Consider the following 18,743-nt stretch of genomic DNA (forward strand, 5'->3'; position numbering starts at 1 on the left):
TAGGCAGCTCTGGAAAAAGTCCAACCGAGAGAGCATGGTCCTGAGAGAGCTGGAGGACAGACCACTAGAAAATTCCAGATCTTCAGGGACCCTCCCTCTTACCACATGCAGAAGGAGACCAGCCCACAAATCTACAGAACCGTAAGACACAGCAGGTGCAGATGCAGGGGTCCCATGGAGGTGCAGGAGGAGGTGAGAAGGCCAAGGGCCCAGACGCAGGGCATGCCTTTAACTCTCATAGCTTCGCCAGATGCTTCTACTGAAAAGTCAGCAGCACCCCCAAAACCTGACGTGCCCTGGATCTGAGGCCTCAGGCAGGCGTTGGGTCCCATGGGAAAGGCCCAGAGCCGTTGGCAGAAGTGGCTTGGGGAAGTGCAGCATCTCTTTCTCTGGGGAGCTGTTCAGAACCAAACAGACCAGACATGTTGCTAATGAAACAGGAGGACACGCCGAGCCCGCAGGCGATTCACTTGGGCTTTCGTTCCCAGTGAGTCAGAACAGGCAAAGTCAAGTCAAGGGAACCTGATCTGCCAAGAAAGGAAGGTCGGGGCCCTTCCAGAAGCAGAGCGTTTGTTTTTCCCTGCAAGGAAAGTTTGCTGAAAGAGAAGGGAGAGGGTCAAAAAAGGAAGAGAAAGTTTTGCTCCCCCCACCTGCCCGCCACACCATCTAAACCACAGGCACCCAAAATGTCTCTTGGGAAACTATGTAAATGCTGCTGACCCAAAAGACCTAAGTGCCAGCAGCGCCGGCAGTGTGTCTGGGCCACAGACACACCATGGATGCAGTCTCAGGAGACAAACTGTAGCTGCAGGACCTGGGAGCTCAGGTGTCACAGGCAGAGATGGCCAAGATGCAGAAGGCACCTCTGCCTCCTCCAGGTTCCCATCTACACTTGAAGTGGCCTGGGGTGCCCAGGCTGGAATAAATCTGAAGTCCGTGGGTTGCCTGGAGGCCGCCCAGCCCATGGCACTGGGACAGTGACATTCTGTGTCTCTGCCAACGAAACTGAGCTCAGAACTGGAGCAGCCCCAGGTGTATCTATGGCTGCTCAGGGCCTTGGCTGGGAGGCAGGTGTGCTTGGCAGGCACTGCCAGGCGAGTCAGCTCCCCCAGGGTGGGGTAAGAGGACCACAGCTTGTTAAAAGAGGCAATGGAAGTGCCTCTAATGATCACCATGGTAATTACAGGATGGCGTTTTCCACAGAGTGAGTTCAAAAGGGGCTTGGGGAGTCTCCCCAGAACATTTCATCTGCCTCAGGCAAGACTCCCTGGGAGTGGGGAATTGGAAGATTAGCCTGGGCTGTTTGTTCCCAGTGAGTCAGGGGTTCAGAACTGGTCCTCCCACTCCCAGGCATCCAGGCACCAGCAGGTGCCCTGGAGTTTCACTCCAGAATGAACTGCTTGGAGCTTCCTGGGGGGCCGCTTTAGTTCTGGCTTGCAGGCTTTCCATCACACCTTTTCCTCTTACTGTTGCTTGCACCTGGGGGGCTTGACCTCCCTGTCACCACCTCCCAGAACTCCCACCCAACCTAGCCTGGGCTGGGTGGACTGCTTCTCTCCTGGACACCCACAGCTCCCTCAGCACCCCTCCCACCAAGTTGACCCCCAGTGACCTGACAGTACAAGGTGCTGCTGTGGCCTGTTTATGTATCATTCTCTCCCTGGTATTGGGAAGAGAGTGTGGCATGCTGCCAGCTACATCCTCAGTGCCCGGAGCTTCCAGAGCAAGGAATGGAAATTCATTTGGTGGCAGGAACACTGGAGAGAAACAGAAAGCAAACCGAGATTCGGAACAGCTGGCCCTGCCTGATCGCTGTGCTCAACACCCCTGTTTTGTCCTCCCACAACTCCATCCCCAAATGGCAAAGGGAATTGCTAAAGGGGTCAGAGGTGTGTGTAGCTGAGTGGGTTAAGCCACCTGCTTGCGATACATGCATGTCACATCTTTCCCCAGTTCAGTTCCTGGCTACTCTGTTTCCTGCTAAGGCATCTGGGAGGCAGCCAAAGATGGCTCAAGTGCTTGGGTGCCTGCCACGCATGTAGAAGACCGGGATGAAGCTCCTGGCTTCCACCTGGCCCAGCCCTGACTGGCTTGTCAGCTTTTTAAAGTCTATTTATCGGGACCGGCGTGGTAGCCTAGTGGCTAAAGTTCTCACCTTACACACGCCAGGATCCCATATGGGTACTACCAGTTCTAATCCCAGTGGCTTCACATCCCATCCAGCTCCCTGCTTGTGGCCTGTAAAGCCTTGGGACCCTGCACCCGCACAGGAGACTTGGAAGAAGCTCCTGGCTCCTGGCATCGGATCGGCTCAGTTCCGGCCATTGCAGCCACTTGGACAGTGAATCAACAGATGGAAGATCTTCCTCTCTTTCTCTCCTCCTGTCTGTATATCTGACTTTCCAACAACAGCAACAATAAATCTTTAAAAATAAAAGTTTATGTATCTTTTTTTTTTCTTAAAGTTTCAGTTATTTCATTGAAAGGCAGAGCCGCACGCATATCTCCCACTTGCTGGTTCACTCGCTCAGATGGCTATAACATCCAACGTGAAGCCAGGCTGAGGTCAGGAGCCTAAAACTCTCTCCAGGTCCCTCATACAGGGGACAGAGAGCCAAACACTTGAATCATCACTTGCTGCCTCCCAGGTGTACCACAGGGAGCTGCCTGGCAACTCCGCAGGCAAGCAGAGTGCCCAGCACACAGAGCAGCACTCCAGTAGGAGATGCCAGGGACGCACACAGCCACTTAGCCCACTGCATCATGGGTACTTCAAAAATTCATGGGGGGCTGGTACAGTTGCCTAATGGCTAAAGTCCTTGCCTTATATGCGCCAGGATCCCACATGGGTGCTGGTTCTTGTCTCGGCTGCTCTACTTCCCATCCAGCTCCTTGCTTGTGGCCTGGGAAAGCAGTTGAGAATGGCCCAAACCTTGGGACCCTGCCCCCATGTGGGAGACCTGAAAGAGGAAATTCTGGCTCCTGGCTTCGGGTCGACTCAGTTCCGGCTGCTGTGGCCATTTGGGGAGTGAATCAGATTGGAAGAGCTTTCTCTCTGTCTCTTCTTTTCCCTGCAAATCTGATCTGCCTTTCAATAAAAATAAGTAACCTTTTCTTAATTCATGAAAAGTAGAATTAGAAGATTATTTTTCTGTGAAAAAAAGTTTTTGAATGGTATAAAGAAGGACCCTTCTGAAAGTTAATGGAAAATGCATAATTAGAAAAACACTGTGTATGCAAAAATCAATGTTTTTAAAAAGATTTATTTATTTTTATTTGAAAGGCAGATTTTTACAGAGAGAGAATCATCCATTCACTGGTTCACTTCCCAGATGGCCACCATGGCTGGAGTTCAGCTGATCCAAAGCCAGGAGCCAGGACCTGGGTCTCCCATGTGGATGCAGGGACCCAAGGATTTGAGCCTTTCTCTGCTGCTTTCCCAGGCCATAAGCAGGGAACTATCACATCGCCCTTTGTTCTGTACTCACTCCATCCGGACCTCTCGGGTGGGTGACGGGAGGCCCAGGTGGTTAGGCCATCTTCTGCTGCCTTCCTGGGAACATTAGCAGCAGTGAGCTGGATGGGAAGCAGAGCAGTTGTGACTCAAAGCTACACTTGTATATGGGATGAGGGCATTGCAAGTGCTGGCCTAACTTGCTGCACCACAATGCTTGCCCCTCAATCTCCTTTCTGAAGTTATACATTTGTTCTTTCATTAATGGCTTCCGTCTCCTTTGAAGGCCTTGGGTAATTGTAAGAGTTGTTTTACAACCTTAGCTGCTAATTCCAACGGCTGGGTCATCCTTTCTTCTCTTTGTGCGTTAGTCGCAGCTTTCTGCTTCTCCTGTGTCTAGCACCTGGTTATTCTGTGTGCCAGACACTGAGGATGATACACTATAGAGACCCTGGCTTCTGGTATGTTCCTCTCAAGAGTGTCAGTTTTATTCCCTGAGGGTGATTAACTTGGCTGGACTCAACCTCCAAACTTTGTTTCCCTTAGAGAAGGCAGCAGTTGAAATTGTCACCCAGTTTCTTCAGCTTCCAGCCGCTGACATCATTGGAATCTGGTAGTTCGGTGGCCAGCCAAGGAGTTGCAGAATTTATGTGCAGATTTTAGCACCCACTTGCTTATTCCTTTCTAGACATTTCATATTCTTCAAATTCTGTACTTTTTTTTTTAAATTTTAACTTCTCACTCCCTTGCTCTCTCTGTAAAATATATACTTATTTATTTGAGAGACAGACAGTGACAGACACAGAAAAGAGAAAGATCTTCCACCTTCTGGTTCAACTCCCCACCCCAAATGCCTGCAACAGCCAGGGCTGAGTGAGATGGAAACCAGGAACTCCATCCCATATAGTGGGGTGGGGACCCACGTACTTGGCCTATCATCCATTTCCTTCCCAGGCTTACCAGCAGGAAGCCAGATCAGAGCTAGGATAGCCAGGACTCCAGCCAGCAACTTGCTGTGGGATGTGTCTATAGCATGGAGCCACAGGAAGGATGAGGGTTGGGGCTGGGGGAAATGGCAGGGGATAGGGGTTGAGAGTGTGAAGCGAAAGCCTGCAGGCTCTGAGGGCGCTGATGAGTTGGAAAGAGCAAAGTCCAGCAGGGGATTTGCTGGGGCCCCTGCCTGCTACAGCAGGTGTAGCAAATGCTGTCACACAACCCAGGGAACTCCCCTAGAATTGCTGACACCACCTGGTCCTCAAGGACCACACCCCGCCTCCTTGCAGGTAGAGGCAATAGTGAACCTTGAGTTCCTTGGTGTTGCCATGGCCAGGTATGCAGGGGAAGGGACTGCTGGCTGTTCCAGGGGTCCCAGGCACTGACTTCTCTTGACTTCTCTGACTAGATCTTGTCCCAGAACCACCCCTTAATGTCACCTGTGATGAGTCACAGGTGACACCCGAGCCCTGGAGCCTGGGTTTATCTGGGCCAGTAGAAGCTCATCCCAGGCTCTCCTAGCTGCTGGCTGATGTTCAAAAAGAACATTCACCCACTCAGCCTCATTTCTGTGATGAGTCTCCCCCAGCCCACCACGCCCCACTCCTCCCAACCCAACTGGTTTCCTGAGGTGACCATGGTACTGACCTGCCCCTCTAGGCAAGCCCTTGGGTGAACCTGACTTCTCAAGGGAGACAGGGACCCCAACAAGGCAAAGCCCAGAAGGGGTGTCCCCAGCTCACCTCGTGGTGACACACACCATCCAGGTCACTCACTGCCCGGCCTGCCATGGCTCATCAGGTCACTCAGTTGTTGCGTGTCTGGTGCTGCTTTCTCACTCCCTACTTGAAAGGAGCAGGTGCTGAGTGGGACCCGGGAAGGCCCGAGTTTGACAGCCAGTGCTGATGCTCTGAGCCTGCCCCCTTGTATTCTGGCCCAGTGGGAAGTCCAGCCCGACGTACCCCAGGAGGGCTGCGGGTTCTAACCAGGGCTCTCTCTGGGCTGAGAAAGAGGTACTTCCATTAGAGCCGGAGCTGCTGACTCCGGGAAGTCCGGGGTCTCAAGCTTGCAAGCTTTTTACTCACCTCTCTTTTGGCCCGTCCCCTGCAGCACCTCCCATTGAGTTCTATCAAGAAGAGGGTTGGTCCCAGCGGGGCCCTTCTTGCTTTTGGCTCTCACCATCCCAGAGCAAAGGAAACCTCTTGGGGTGACAAAGGGCCGATCCAGGGTTCAAACACACAGCCACCCATGTCTCTTGGAACCGCTGACCTGGCCACCCCCTCTCCAGGCTCAGCCCCTCACCCCAAGTCAGGCTGCCCCTGCTGCAAGCCCTGGCCCCCTCTCTCGTTCTGGCGATCCTGTCAAGCCTGTTGGGCTGGTTTGGGCTGATCTGGATTCAGGTCTGGAGGCTTGCACCGGGAGTCATTCCTTCCCCAGGATGCCTGTGGCTCCTGTAGATGCCAAGGGGCGTGCCCAGGCATGGGCAGGGGTTGCTGGGCCCACTCATGTGCACTGCTGCTGTTCAGTCACTGTCCGGAGGCTGCTGTGGCTCAGCCCATATGGCTCAAATCGGGCTCCTTGCCACCCGTAGGGAAGACCTGGATGGAGTTCCAAGTTTCAGGCTTTGCCCTGGGCCGGCCCTGGCTTGCTGTGGACATGTAGGGAGCGAAGCAATGGATAAAAGATCTTTCGTCCATCTCTCACTTCCTCTGCCCTTTCAAATAAAATGAAAATCAAACTTAAAGGAACAGCTTAGGTGTGTTCGAAATGCAGATTGCAACACACACACACACCAGCCCTTGCCCCTGCTGAGAGTCCAGGCAAGTTGAAGGACTGACCCCGCACCCATGGCGACAGGCAAGGTCAAAAACATTCCAGGCTTTCTAAGCGGTAATGTCCTAGCTCATAATACAGGAGAGGCGATCAGCTCACACATAATATTGATTTTGTGACTAATCCCTGTAACTTACACATTTGAGAGGCAGAAAGAGATCTGCTAGCCGCTGGTTCACTCCCTAGATGCCTACAAAAGGGGGGGCCACGCTGGGAGCTGGGAACTCCTTCCAGTCCGCCCACGCCCACCCCAAGGCTCTGCATTGGCAGCAAGCTGGAGTCCTGTGTCAGGGACTGAACCCAGGCAGTCTGATGGGGAGGGGTGACTTACCCTTTGGGCACAATGCCTGCTCCCCTCCACGCCCCTCACCACCTGCCGTGTTCCTTAACCTTTCCTGCTTTCTTTTTTTTTTTTCTGGAAACCTGTAAAAGCATCACTTTCCTATCTGTAGGAGGGCCTTTGAAAAAAAAAATTCATGGAGAAAAGGAATTAAAAGTTTATTTGGGCGCGAGAAAAAAAAAAAAAAAAAATCCATGCAGTTTTTTTATAGTACACGCTTTCGTTGAAGTTTTTGAAGGCCTCTCCAGTGCAATGGCTTTTGTATTTTTGGGGCACCATAATAAACCTAACCTTTATTTTCCAAATTGGAAAGCCCCACATTTGCTTCTATAAGGGACACTCCACCTCCACCAAAGCAGTGATTACATCTCTCTTGGTTCCTGCTATACTTCCGGTATCCACAATGGCACCTGCTACCCAGAAGTCCTCAAAAAATGTTTCTGGAGCTCGTTCTATGGCACAGCAGGTTAAGTTGCTACTTGTGACTCTAGGATCCCATATTAGCACACTGGCTGGAGTGCTGGCTGTCACACTTTTGACCTAGCTCCCTGCTAATGGCCTGGTAAAAACCAAAAAATAATGGCCCAAGTGCTTGGGCCCCTGTAGCCACGAGAGAGGCCTGGGAGAAGCTCCTGGCTTCTGGCTTTTTGGTCTGGCCCAGCCCTGGACATTGTGGCCATTTGGGGAGTAAACCAGTGGATGGAACACCTTTCTGTATTTCTCTTCTCTCCCCATCTCTTTCTTTTTCTGTCACCTGGCGTTTCAGATAAAAAATAAAAATGTTTTTGGAATGAACGTAGTATGTAGCATGTTGTAAATGTTAGACATGTGTATATAGCTTTCAGGGCTGGTGGTTGACCTAGTGGTTGACTTAGTCAGAGAACCTGGGTTCGAGTCCCTGCTCAGCTCCCAATTCCTGCAAGGCAGCAGGTGGATGGCTCAGGGAGTTGCATTCCTGCCACCCACAAGGGAGACCTGGATGGAGTTTTCCATTCTGAGCTTTGTCCTGGCTCCCACTGTGGGCATCTGAGGTGTGATCTAATGGGTAGAAACTCTCTCTTCTTGTCTGTCTCTCTGTTGTTTGAACAAATAAATAATTAGGCTTTCAAAAATGCCCAGTAGTTTCTGGGAATTGTGTGTGCCCAGCGGTTTCCTCGTGCTGGCATTCTCATTGTGCTAATGGCATCTCTTCTGACCCAGAACTGAACATTGAGTGTGCCCCCCATGCCCACCCCATACTCCCTGAGCTCATCCAGTGCCCAGGACCTGGCAAGGACCAAGCTGAGCAGCTGATACAATCCCAGAGGTGAGATGGGGACAGAGTTGGGCTTGTGTGCAGGTAGAGATAAGGTTTCAGGGCCCTGATGTTGTTTTAGGAACCCGATGGGAGGGTCAGGCAGGGCTGGGTTTGCGTGGGGACTCTGAAGCCACGCTGGAGAGGAAGAAAAGGAGGAGGAGGAGGAAGCAAGCGGTGCTGTCATCCTGTACTCGGGTTATGACAGAAACGCTGGGAAGTGCTGAGAAAGCAGTTCTGGGACCTTCCACACTCCAGCCACTCCACCCCGAACACACAGCTGGGAGACGGGCTGCTGGAGGCCTGGAAGTCCCGACCTTGCTGTGTGGCTCTTCTGTCCTCAGTGGCTTGGCCAGGGGCAGGAAGAGATGCAACAGGGGCTGGGGGTCAGCAGGGCGGGTGACTGCCGAGGGGTGGGTGGTCTCTTGGGGAGACAAAATGAGACTGTGGGGACGCTGCATGAGATGGGACTGTACTGACCACTGAGCTGTCCCGGAAGCAGGTGCGGAGCGGGGGAAGGCTATAGTCTGTGAGTTAGAATTCAGCCAAGGAAAAAAGAGAGAGAAGGAGAGGAGAGTAAAGAGAGAGAAGAGAAGGAAGGGAGGTGGGGGAGGAGGAGGAACAGAGAAGAGGGAAGAAGGAAATGAAGAAGGTTGGGAAAAGAAGGAGTATGAGGAAGAAGAGAAGAAGTGGGGGGTCCGGCATGGTAGCCTAATGGCTGAAGTCCTCGCCTAGCATGCACCGAGATCCTGCATAGCCGCTCCACTTCCCTTCCAGCTCCCTGCTTGTGGCCTGGGAAAGCAGTCAAGGACGGCCCAAAGCCTTGGGACCCTGCACCCACATGGGAGAACTGAAAGAAACTCTTGGCTCCTGGCTTTAAATCAGCTCAAGAGCAGCCCGTTGCGACCACTTGGGGAATGAACCAGCGACAAAAAATCGTTCTCTCCGTCTCTCCTCTCTGTAAATCTGACTTTCCAATAAAAATAAATCAATCTATGGCCTGGCACGGTAGCCTAGCAGCTAAAGTCCTCACCTTGCACGTGCCAGCATCCCATACGGGCGCCAGTTCTAATCCTGGCGGCCCTGATTCCTATCTAGCTCCCTGCTTGTGGCCTGGGAAAGCAGTCAAGGACGGCCCAAAGCCTTGGGACCCTGCACCCGCGTGGGAGACCCAGAAGTTCCTGGCTCCTGGTTCCTGGCTTCAAACTGGCACAGCTCTGGCAGTTGTGGCCAATTGGGGAGTGAATCATCGGATGGAAGATCTTTCTCTCTGTCTCTCCTCTTCTCTGTATATCTGACTTTCCAATCAAGATATATAAGTATTTTTTTTAAATGAATATTTATTTTTTAAGAATATTATTTTTTTTTAAGATTTATTCATTTTATTACAGCCAGATATACACAGAGGAGGAAAGACAGAGAGGAAGATCTTCCGTCCGATGATTCACTCCCCAAGTGAACCGCAATGGGCCAATGCTGCACCGATCCGAAGCCGGGAACCTGGAACCTCTTCTGGGTCTCCCACGCGGGTGCAGGGTCCCAAGGCTTTGGACCATCCTTGACTGCTTTCCCAGGCCACAAGCAGGGAGCTGGGTGGGAAGTGGAGCTGCCGGGATTAGAACCGACGCCCATATGGGATCCTGGGGCTTTCAAGGCGAGGACTTTAGCCGCTAGGCCACGCCGCCGAGCCAGAAAGATTATTATTATTTTCTAATGTCTTTGAAGGGCAGAGTAACAGGGAGATATTCCACTCATTGGTTGATTTCTCTTAGGGCTGTAACAACTGCGATTGTGCCATGCTGAAGCCAGGTGCTTCATCTGGGCCTCCCAACTGAATGGCAGGGACCCAACCACTGGGCCATCTTCTGCTGGGTTCCTGAGAAAGCAGTGGAAGATGGCCCAAGTTCTTGGTGTTTTAGTCTCCTGACTTTGGACTGGCCAAGCCCTGGCTGCTGTGGCCTTTGGGGGAGTGAACTTGAGGACAGAAGATCTCTCATTTTTGTTCCACCCCCTCCGCCATCACTGACAACCACTGACACCACCCTGGTGGCCCCAACGGAGCCCACCTGCGGCTGGCAGCGGCTTCCTGCTTGCCTTTTTCATCTGCCTGGAAGACACTTCAAGAAAGCCTATGTCCTGGCGCCCGGGCTCCCCAGCGTGACGTCCTGCCCAGTGCTCAGGAGGCTGGCGGGGGTGGGGGGACAGGTCAGCCCCCCGTTTGAGATGAGCCAGGACTATTAGCACATCTGACCATCTCCCAGGTGAGGCAGATGTCTGCCCTGGACTCAGCGGAGGCTGAGCTGGGCCAGGTGACCATTCGTGGGCGGGCAGCTATTCAACCCTCAGGTGGCCAAGGAGCCTCAGTGAGTTGTGGCAACCACTTTGTGTCCACCAGGAAGACTGGACCTTCAGTGAAATCCACATAGTGGACTGCTGAGAGAAAAGGCAGAGAGCCCCGGGGCTCCTAGCTTAGGAGGTTTTATTTTTATTCTAGGAAGACTTCCGGTTTTGAGTTCCAGATCAATTGACTGTGGGATACGAAGATGAGGGAGGGAGGCATCAGGGATGAAGCTAGCCACCGGCTGACCCCTGGCTCACCTGGCTGACCCCTCAGGCTGTGGGGGACCAGGAGAGGAGCAGCCTCCTGGACCTTTCTTGGCAACTTCAGCTGTGTTTGGGTAACAATGTGGCCCTTGGGGGTGAACCTGAGGATGGAGGCTTGCTCTCAGGTTGCCACAGAAACACAGGAGGTGTGGTTCTTGGAGGAAGAATGGAGAGAGCAGGGGGTGCTGTGGCAGTAGGCAGTCTGTGAGAGCCGTGCCCCCTCCCGGCACAGCCTGGCTTTGGCCTTGACAGCTGTAGGAGACACTGCTGCCCCTACAAGACCCCCAGGGGGAGGCACTGCTCCGTTCTCACCATCATCTTCCTCACTTCTCCCGGCGCCCTTCTGGATGCTCCCCACCCTCTATCCGCTCCTCAAGGCTGAAACTGAGTTTCAGAAAAATGAAAATCAACAAACAGGGGTCAGCGGTGCAGCAGCAGGTCGCCACCTGGGAAGTCCATGTTCTACATCCCCCTGTGGGTTCGAGTCCAGGCTGCTCCACCTCTGACCCAGCTCTTTGCTAACACACCTGGGAAGTGGCTGAAGAGGCCCGTGGGGCTCCCGGCTTCTATCTGGCCCAGCCCTGGCTGCTGCAGGCATGGGGGGGGGGGGAGGGACATGAATCAGACAACGAAGAGCTCATTGTCACTGCCTTTCAAATAAGAACTAAAGGGCCCGGCGCTAGCGCAGTGGCTAAAGTCCTCACCTTGTATGTCCGGGATCCCATATGGTTGCTGGCCCAGCTTCCCATCCAGCTCCCTGCTTGTGGTCTAGGAAAGCAGTGGAGTACGGCCCAAAGCCTTGGGACCCTGCATCAGCGAGGGAGACCCGGAAGAGTTCCTGCCTCCTGGCTTCGGATTGGCTCAGCTCCGGCCGCTGCGGATGCTTTGGGAGTGAACCATTGGATGGAAGATCTTCCTCTCTGTCTCTCCTCCTCTCTGTATATCCGCCTTTCAATAAAAATAAATAATAAAAAAAAAAATCTAAAAAAAAAAAAAACTAATTCGGGCCCAGCGGCATGGCCTAGCAGCTGAAGAAGTCCTCACCTTGAACGCACCGGGATCCCATATGGGCGCTGGTTCTAATTCTGGAAGCTCCACTTCCCATCCAGCTCCCTGACTGTGGCCTGGGAAAGCAGTTGAGGATGGCCCAATGCTTTGGGACCCTGCATCCGCGTGGGAGACCCGGAGGAGGTTCCTGTCTCCCGGCTTCGGATCAGTGCAGCATTGGCCCACCTGCGGCTCACTTGTGGAGTGAATCATTGGATGGAAAATCTTCCTCTCTGTCTCTCCTCCTCTCTGTATATCTGACTTTGTAATAAAAATAAATAAATCTTATTAAAAAAAACTAAATCGTTACAAATAAATAAAGGAGGGGCTGGTGCCATGGCTAATCCTCTACCTGTGGCACCAGGTGTCCTGGTTGTTCTACTTTCCAACCAGCTCCCTGCTTGTGGCCTGGGAAAGCAGCAGAGGACAGCCCAAAACCCTGGGACCCTGCACCCGTGTGAGAGACCCAGAAGAAGCTTTTAGCTCCTGGCTTCGGATCAGCTCAACAGCAGCTGTTGCAGCCACTTGGGGAGTGAACCAGCGGATGGAAGATCTTTCTGTCCCTTCTCCCTGTAAATATAGAATAAAATAAAATAATAAAATACAATATAGGAAGGCATTCACAGGAGGGCTAGTGGTGACTGAAGTGCAGCCCCCTGCCATCCTGCCTCTGCCAGCCTGGCTGTACAGCCTCACTGGGCTCCAGCACATACTGCGTGCGCTGCTGACCTTAGCACAGCGGCCCCTCCAGAGCTGACCTGGCCCTGGATGGAGCCAAGGTGGCCAGGAACCTGGAACTCACTTGTGGTAGGTAGGGGCCCAGCTGAGCCTCAGCCATCCCTGGCTGCCTGCCGGGATGCTGGTACCAGGAGTGAAGCTGGACCCTGCGGCCAGGTGCGGGATGCGGGCCTCTTCGGCCATGGCCACGCCCACACTCTGCACTTGCTTCTTCTAACCACAGGGGTAACAGCCAAAGTTCCTGCAACCTGCCTGAGAAGTGCCTCAGGCGTGTACTCAAAGCGAATCTCCTGACATCCTGTTGGGGAGTCCTGTTCAGAAACGAGGAGGCAGGGCCTTGGAACATGAATTTGTAAAAACAATAATTAAAAAAAAAAACCTTGTCAAGTAAGGTGGTTGGAGGCCTTTGCTGCGTGGGTGTGGAGCGCCCTCTGCTGGTCATGACTCAAAGGCCGCTCGGCCAGGCCTGGTCCCTAAGGGTTGACTCCAGTCCAGAGCTAATTCTGGGTAAGGGGAGTGGAAGCAACATCAAGGTTGTTCCTGACCCTCCAGCGTTTACAATCTAAGTGGACTGACAAGACAACTTCCGGAAGTCTCAAGAGGTCGATTCACAAATTGGTGCTCGTGGTCCTCGCAGGGAGTTTGTTTTCTTGGATGGACACCATGCCTGGAGTCCCAAGCAGGTCCAGGAACAGACAAGCCTTAGATCTTGCCATCCATACCTACCAACTGGAAGGGGTCCAGAGATCAACATGCCCCATAACATAGCAGATTTCTGGGGAGCCTGGCTCTTGGGGCGGGGGAGGGTGGGAAGGGAGGATGTGGCTCAGGTAAAAAAAATAATCAATATATATATATTTCCCCCTGACATAAAGAATGGATGTTCGTGGTAATTTGAGTCAGGCAGCACAGCAGGAAGCTCTTCCCTTTCCCCTATTTAAGAGGTGGCTGCAGGCCAGCTTTGGAGACTGCTTTGCCACGGTCCGTGCTGACACCCACACACACCAGATGCCCTTGTTACTCTCCAAGTGCTTCCCTGAGCCATCTCCCCTTCAGCCCAATTCCTGCACCTGTTTTGTTTTGGGCTGCTTTGTGCACATCTCCCTGCCAAAGATGACGGACCCTGAAAGTCCGGAGTGCGTCCTTCCATATCTTTTTCCTACACAAACACCTGCATCGCACAGAGAACGGGCGTCTGGCCAAGGAACCGCCACGGTTACGCTCGCATCCCACCCCGTTTGAATCCACACCTTGGCTGACCCTGGCACTCTGTGCCTTGAACCCTGGCTCTGCTCCAGTCGGGGCTGGGTGGACCCAGCAGTGGAGCCTCCTGGTGCTGTGGGCAGGGGGAGGCCAGCAGGAGAGTCTCACGGTGACAGGCTCAAGTTCTGAAGCTGGCAGCCATTGTGGGCAGGGCCAGGCGTGGAGGGGCTGGGTGAACAGACGAGCTGCAGGAGGACTCTGAATGCCAGGGTAGGAACACCATTTATTTCTACCTGGTGGGGTGGAGGGCGGCATTTCTGGACTGGTGACACAAATGATGGTGACAGGTGATGGGCCCCCAGCTGCCTGACCACACACTGAGGACGTTCCAGCCTTAACTTCCTCCAGTCTCAGGTTCGGCTCCAACATCCCTCTTACAGCGGCTGCGTTTCCTTTTTTTAAAAGATGTATTTATTTGGCACAGAGAACAGCAGTAATAAGAGCAAAAACAAAGAGAATAGGACTTGGCTCAGAGCCTCAACGTCACACAAGGGTCAGCGAGCACAGCTTTTCCTGTGTGTTACAGGGATAGCAAGTTTTCTTTGAGTAGGTGGGGGTTCAGCCTGGTGTTGAGGAGGCTGGCTGTGATGTCCATATCCACCTCAGTGTGCTGGGGGTTCGATTCTTGGCCTCAGCTCTTGGCTCCAACTTCCTGCTAAGTGCAGGCTACAGGAGGCAGCAGACAGTTCAAGGAGTTGGGTGCCTGCAGCACCCATAAGAGCTCCTGACTTCAGCCTGATGCTGTCCCAGCTGTCATAGGTACCCGGGGAGTGCATTAACGTGATTTTGTGGCTGTCTGTTTCTCTTTCAAATATATAAATAGAATCTTCCAGAAGTATTAAAGTAGGGCATGGCGTCGTGGCCTAGTGGCTAAAGTCCTCGCCTTGAATGGCCCAGGATCCCATATGGGCGCCGGTTCTAATCCTGGCAGCTCCACTTCCCAACCAGCTCCCTGCTTGTGGCCTGGGAAAGCAGTCAAGGATGGCCCAAAGCCTTGGGACCCTGCACCCATGTGGGAGACCCAGAGGAAGTACCTGACTCCCGGCTTCAGATTGGCACAGCACCGGCCCGTTGCGGTCACTTGGGGAGTGAATCAGTGGACGGAAGATCTTCCTCTCTGTCTCTCCTTCTCTCTGTATATCTGACTTTGTAATAAAAATAAATAAATCTTTTAAAAAAAGAAGTATTAAAGTAAACATGCTTAATGGAAAAAATGTGTTGATAGGAAGAAACCTGCTAAATAATGTTGTAAGTGATGCTCTCATGTGGCAAAAAAAAAAAAAAAAGAAAGAAAAGAAAAAAGAAAAGAGAAGAAAACAAAAAATTCCAAGTGATAGTGGATTCTTGCATTTGGGAAATAACTTTTTAAATGAACACTTTATGTAATTATTTGAAAAGGCAGAGTGATAGAGAGAGATTTTCCATCCATTCATTGATGGGCTGCACCAGGCAGAAGACAAGAGCTTCATCTGGGTCTCACACATGATTGGCAGGGGTCCGAGTCCTTGAGCCACCACCTGCTGCCTCCAGGGTGGGCATTAGCAGAGAGCTGGAATGGGCAGTGGAGGAGATGGGATTCGAACAAGGTGTGCTGACTGTGGGATGCGGGCGACGCTGGCCTGGCTGAGGGACGGGCAGTGGTGGGATCTGACGGCACTGGTGCAGGCCCCGGTGAGCGCACGGTCAGTCTCTTACTGATCCTCAGTGAAGTGGACACTGGGGGCACAGAGTGGTAACGCCAGTGGCCCCGGGGGACATAGCTGCTCGGCAGCAAGGCTCAACTCCTGGCAAACCAGCTCCAGCCTCTGTGCCTGGAACATCTCAACCTTGTCATCTGCAAAATGGACCTCAAGATGACCAGGCCCTCGGGGCACAAGGTCAGAGCTGCCTGTTACTCATCAACAGTAACAAGTACATATGTGTGTGTGTTTGTGGGTGTGTGCATACACACACATATATGAAAATGTACTTACTTGAAAAAGCAGAGTTAGAGAGAGACAGATCTTCCATCCACTGGTTCACTCCCCAAATGACTACAACCACCAAGTCTGGGCCAAGCTGAAGCCAGGGGCGTTATTGGGGTCTTCCACGTGGGTGCAAGGGCCCAGGGACTTGGAGCATCTTCTGCTGTTTGCCCAAGCACATTAGCAGGGAACTGGGTGGGAAGTGGAGCAGCCGGGACTCTCACAGTGCTGTCACAGACAGTAAACTTAACCCTTTACACCACACCGCCTGCCCCAATAATCACCAATGTTTACTGACAGGCTTAGGGAGGTCTGCATTCACATCTTGGCTCTGTTCCGCATTGGCTGAGTAGGTTAAACTCACTTTGAAGGCCTTGGTTTCCTCATCTGTAAAATGGGAATATAAGTGAGACAGTGAGGTGATAGATAAGAAGATGGGTTAAGACTGCACAGCCAGTGACTGCTCAGTGACAGTTAATGGACAGGGCGGGGTGCGGGTGGGGAACACAGTTTGAACCTGTCCCTGGGTGGGTCCGGGGACATTACATGGATTGGAACCAACAACCCAGAGAGCGGGGAGCCCGCCCAGTTCTAGGAGAACTCCGAGATCCCCTCTGCTGGCACCTGAGACCAAAGGAAAGCCCCTGTCTTGCAAAACTTCAGCCTTGCACAAAGGAGGGACTGGTGACAGCGCTCTCAGCCACTGTTTAAACTCCCCCTTGTCCAGGGCCATCATCAAGCCTACAGGTCCCACAGGTACCCCAGGAGGCTGCTGACCTTGGAAGGATTATTTCTTAGAAGGAACCAGCGACATCTAGTGGATATCTTATAAACTACAGTTCAGGGTAGCTCATCTTTGGGCGGTTTGTGGTGCAACTTTGCTTTTCACTTGGTGAAACTGAGTTTGTACACTTGTGATAAAAAACAAACAAACAAACAAGAAAATGAGGGCAGGGCCCGGAGCTGTAGCCTAGTGTCTAGAGTCCTCGCCTTGCAACTGCCAAGATCCCATATGGGTGCAGGTTCCTGTCCCAGCTGCCTCACTTCCTATCCAGCTCCCTGCTTGTGACCTGGGAGAGTAGTGGGAGATTGGCCAGGGCCTTGAGACCCTGCACCCACACGGGAGACCTGGAGGAAGCTCCTGGCTTCAGAATGGCTCAGCTCCAGCTGTTGCAGCCACTTGGGGAGTGAATCAGCAGATGGAGGCTCTTTTCTGTTTCTCTTTCTCTCTGTAAATTTGACTTTTCAATGAAAATAAATCTTTAAAAACAAGGGCAGTGGGGCCTGGCGGCATGGCCTAGTGGCTAAAGTCCTCGCCTTGAACGTGCCCCGGGATCCCATATGGGTGCCAGTTCTAATCCCAGCAGCTCCACTTCCCATCCAGCTCCCTGCTTGTGGCCTGGGAAAGCAGTCAAGGACGGCCCAAAGCCTTGGGACCCTGCACCCATGTGGGAGACCCAGAGGAAGTTCCTGTCTCCTGGCTTCGGATTGGCACAGCATCAGCCATTGTGGTCACTTGGAGAGTGAATCAGTGGACGGAAGATCTTCCTCTCTGTCTCTCCTTCTCTCTGTATATCTGACTTTGCAATAAGAATAAAATAAATATTTTGAAAATTTAAATAAAATAAGCTTGTGTTTGATTGCCAATAAATGGTAACTCATCCATCAGATCTGTCTCTGGTGATTTACTGTTAAGTTCATTGTGCCTCATCCCCACCTGCTTGTTTGAGTGGTCTACTGGCTGGAGACCCTTGATACCCCTACCATAGACCTCCAGCTGAATCACTGGACTCAGAACTCCAACCAGGGAGAATCGCAGGATCTGTAGTCTGACCGTGGGCCACTGGGCCTCCTCAGTGACTTAGATAGAGCAGTGGACAGCATACCCAGATGCACACAGAGGATGTGGCTGTCCATTGGGGCCAGCAGAGAACATCTGGTACCATAGCAGAGGAAGGAAGGCAGAACAGATTGGTTAACTCCCCCAGCCAAGCACTGACAGCAAACGCCTGGGCGAATGAGGACTCTAAGGTAGATTATGTCAGCCAACGGACCTTGGAAGGATTTCCTCATCCACATATCGGCAAGATGGATGGCATTTCAGAATTATCGAAAGCACTTGAGCAGAACCCTTGGAGCATGTTCCACTTCGGGAATCCTGGGATGACACCAGGTGGCCGTTCCCGATCCGTGGGTACTGAGGCGATTGGGAGGCTGGGTGTGGCTTCCCTCCTGTCTCTGCCTTTCCCCAGACACAGAAGAAGAAATAGGAAATTTGGAAGTAATGGTCTCTTCCACTTTTCCCTAATCTTCTACTCTCTCACCTTAATCAATATCATCACACATAAGATTTCTATTTGAAAAAGGTGTATTTATTTTTTTATCAGAAAGGCAGGTTTTATAGAGAAAGAAGGAGAGACAGAAAGACAGGTCCTCTATCCACTGATTTACTCCCCAGGTGGCCGCACTGGCTGAAGCCGGGCCAGTTTAAATCTAGGAGCCAAGCGCTTCTTCCAGGTCTCCCAGGCAGGTGCAGGGTCCCAAAGTTTTGGGCCATCCTCTACTGCTTTTCCAGGCCACAAGCAGGGAGCTGGAGAAGGGCAACAACCAGGGCATAGCCGGCACCCACGCGGGATGCTGACACACAGGGTAGAGGATTAGTCTATAGATCCACTGAGCCAGCCCCACTAAAGGGTTCTTAAATCAAGTCAGGCTGGGTTCCCATGTTCCTTATAAAGAGCTGTCTTAGTAATTCTGAGAGAGCTGTGTTTTTGTTTCATGGAAGAAAGTCAGATGAGGGCTAGAAAGCCTAATCCACAGGCCAGGTGTTTGGTGCAATGGTGCCTGCTGTCTACAATGGCATATCAGGGGGTCAGACCCCTGCTCTGCTCCAGGCCCTAGCAGGCGGCCATGATGGCTCAAGTACTTTGGTCCCTGCCACCAGATGCGCGAGTACCGGATGAAACTCCTGGCTCCTGGCTTTAGTCTGGCCCAGCCCTGACTGTTGGCATTTGGGTGAGTGGACCAGCAGGTGGAACAGCTCCCTGTCTATCTCTATGTCTTTATTTTCCAAAATAATAAACAAAATCAGGGCAGGCAGACCACAACCAGCATCAGTACAAGTCAGCAGTAGGGCAGTACTGCCCAACAGAAAGGCTGATGCCTAAGTCATTTCAAAGTTTAGCGGCACTGTTAGAGAAGTCAAAAGGAACA

The 18,743-nt window shown here is 52.3% G+C and overlaps 1 protein-coding gene across 1 annotated transcript in view; it reads right to left on the bottom strand.

Moving 5' to 3' along the window:
- CMKLR1 (chemerin chemokine-like receptor 1) overlaps nucleotides 1-18,743 on the bottom strand; it is a 718,021-nt gene that overhangs the window by 159,787 nt on the left and 539,491 nt on the right. The window lies entirely within an intron of this gene.

This window comes from Ochotona princeps, chromosome 29, assembly GCF_030435755.1.
Source record: "Ochotona princeps isolate mOchPri1 chromosome 29, mOchPri1.hap1, whole genome shotgun sequence".
NCBI lineage: Eukaryota > Metazoa > Chordata > Mammalia > Lagomorpha > Ochotonidae > Ochotona > Ochotona princeps.